This window comes from Belonocnema kinseyi, chromosome 10 (genome assembly GCF_010883055.1).
Source record: "Belonocnema kinseyi isolate 2016_QV_RU_SX_M_011 chromosome 10, B_treatae_v1, whole genome shotgun sequence".
Taxonomy (NCBI): Eukaryota; Metazoa; Arthropoda; class Insecta; order Hymenoptera; family Cynipidae; genus Belonocnema; species Belonocnema kinseyi.
The window spans coordinates 100,492,287-100,495,842 of NC_046666.1; positions in this window are offsets into that span (position 1 = coordinate 100,492,287).

Below are 3,556 nucleotides of genomic sequence, written 5' to 3' on the forward strand. Positions count from 1 at the left end.
GTTTATTTGGAAAATGTGACCCACGACTATCGTCTCAAGTGCCTTCTCACTACTTCAACATTCACGACCAATACAAATACATATATTTGCCTCGAAGGAAGTATGTGTAGAATAATTAATTATATTCGAGAAAAGGATGAAGGAAAAGATTGAGTGGCTCATGTTTCTTTTTAATCAAAAGGTAATTATAATTTCGTATTCATTTAAATTGAAGAGAGGAAAACAACCAAAGAAATTTAATAAACAAAAGATATTTATTTAATTTTAAATTTCCAGGATATTTGAATGAACTTTACTTAATATTAAAAGAAAAACAATATCTATTGCTCCTGTTTCTCTTTTTCCAAGATGTAACCAAAATTTACTTCCAAGGTATATTGATACTTTCAAAATTACTTGAATTTTTGATTATTATTATAATATGTTTATTAGTATTATTTCTTATACTTATCTTTCAATCAGCAATTCAGCAGCCAAGAACATACTTAATTATTATTTTAATATACTTATTTGTAATAGAACTTATCTATAATTTATTTTACTATTTAATGAAATTAAATGTTACGCCTAAAGATTATTATAAATCTAAATTTTCGATTTAAAACATGCAATAAAATAACTCGCTAGCATCTAATATTAAAGAAAATACAATAAATTGACCGTTTACCAAGGAAATTTATTCTTTATTAAAAAAATTATTTTTTTTTTTTTAACACAAAATAGAATAATTCGCCTCTTCCCCTTATTAAATTTTTATCCAGGTTGAGTTCGTTTTGAATTTACAGATGAGAGACATAAAATTTTGAGAAGTATAAATGTACAAAATTTGAAATTAATTAGAACTATTACACTCAAAAATAAAAATGACTACTTCCTATTTGATATAATTACAGGGAAGAGAAAGAAAGAGGCGAACAACCGAGTCCATGGGATGTCATCACTGTTACAATGAACACTTCACTTGGTAAATAATTTTACTTAATAGGTTTATTTTCCGACTTCCTGAAGGTTTGAGTAGGAAGTTACAGCCATTGAAGGAAGCGGAATCAGTTCCGGGGCTCCAACGCCATGTGCGAACTCCACCTTCAGGAAGGTGCTAATCGGCGGCTTGTCCGACGGAAGGCAGATCGCTCTACCAATCCCGATGTAAAAGGCCTGCAAGTTCGCCGCAACTGGTTGATTTTCCCAGATTCTATAGGCACGTGCTCCTTCACGTTCGAATGGAAGCAGGCGGGTGACAGATTCGCATGATGAACATGCGCTTACCGGCCTCAAAAAATACACAGGATCTGCAACCCCCACAGGCCCGCTGCTGATTTAAATCTTCCTGTACCAAATAATGAAAATGTTCCTTCTGGTATGTTATGCCGCCAGGAAGAAAGTTTACGGCACAATGGCCACACCGCTATATCCATTTGGGATCTTTGTGGATTTTATATATTGTAAGCAAATTTCCGGGACTAATCTTGATTCAAAGATTCCTACCTGCTTACCGGATTACTCTCACCTGAGTTTGAATATTTGCACCTCACACCGATTCATTTACCTTGGTCTAGAGTTTTTCTTATTTTACTTTATATTATGTTGGTCGCAACTTATTCAATTTAAAATTGGCGCGAACTTTGAATCAAGTTCATATTTTCCTCTCTAATACAATTATTATTGTTATTTAAGCTTCTGACTCAAGCAATTACTCCCCTTGCGAATTCTATATGTCTTACTATCCATATCCTTCATTGCATTTAAGTGAAGAGAGTACACAATAACCTATGTACCCATGCATTCTATCAATCTCCACCTTAACGACTGTGAAAGATTTAAAATCTATAACTTTACGATCGATGGCGTCTCTGGTTGTCTCTGAGAGGATCATAGATATAATAATTAGTATAGTTTCTTAATGTTTACATTCCCTGACCTTATCTATTCGTCAATTTCTTTATTTTATAAAATTTGCTTAAAGGAATCGTGTTTTTTATTTATTAAGAACTTTAACCCTTATATTACACAAAACATGCCTTAAATTCCCAAGTGACAAGTTAACCTGAAACTTTCACCCATCATCGTTTATTCAGATAAGTTCTTACTTTAAATTATACTGTATATTATTATATCTATAATATTAGGAATTTATCTTTGTGAGGATTTATTTACAGATTTATAACTACGAGTTCGTTTAAACAAAATTTGATACCTCTAAAGGGTCATACAACTGACAACAGGATAAATGATATTCCTTAATATAACTTCAACTGGTGTTTCTAGGTAAGAGGATCTTTTATTTAATTCAAATTCAGGAAACAAATTTGTTATTTAACTTAATTTTGCCTAAATTCTTATCGTATATTCCTCATTTTGCTTAAATATTCCTCCTGACTCCAAGTTAAGCAGAATTTTTGCTTCAGGGGAAACCTAACCTCACTTGTCACTTACCTTATAATGGTTATATTCTTTACTTATCTTTCCGTTCGTCTTATATGTTTAAGTTTTTTTTTTTTTTTTATAGAACGAATTTATATTTTAAAGAACTATTTAGTATTTCATTTTCCCTTTTAACTACATTTGTTTATATAAGAGCTCTTTAAGATTTATTAATAGTTAAAATTATAAATTTTTATCAACTAGAATAAGCCTTAGCAGATTAGTGAATTAAAATAATTCTTTATTTTATTATTATCTTCTTATTTTTAATAGTCCAATGTACAACAAGAAAATTTGTATTTACCTTGATATTTTTTTTATAGTTAACTTATTAAATTTTCCGTCTTTTGTAATATTTATATTTTGCTTACTATTAAACTTTATCATATTTATTGTTATTTATCATTTTAATTATATGAGCTTAAAATATACCTAATTTGGAACCACTCATTTGACTAACCGTCCACCCTTTAAAATAGGGAAAATTCATAATCATTTCCTCTATTCTCTATCTCTAATCTAATCATTAAGGAAGGGGATGTGCTGCTAATTTTAGTTTGTCTAAATGCACAATTTTTGTCTTATTTGGTCTTATCCTAATAAGTGCATTACGTTCTCCCAACAGCTTTTCTAAGACAAATGGCCCATCGTAAAAGGGTTCGAATTTCTTATCATGTCTGTTTTCCCTTTTTAAGTAAACAGGTATTCCTTCCTTAAAATTTTTAGGGTTCATTTTCCTGTCATAATACCTTTTGGATTTTTCTTTCGCTTTTTCAAGTCTGTCATGAGCGTTTGCCTGTATATTATCTAATTTTAAGAAAAGTTCCCTTAAATAATCTACATATGTTCTTTCAGGTGGTTTTTCGGAAAAGCTTGAAGGAAAGGCTGCATCCCTTCCGAACACCAAAGTGTACGGGGCAAATACGGTGCCCTCATGGACCGCAGTATTATAGGGAAAAACGGCAAAGCGAAGCCACTCGTCCCAGTTATGGGGACCCTCAAAATGTCGAAGGTACTCAATAAGGGTATGATGACTACGCTCCAGAGATCCAAGACTTTGTGGATGGTAAGCAACAGATTGAATTTTTTTATTCTAAATATTTTGCAAAAATTCTCTATTACTTTACTCGTTAAA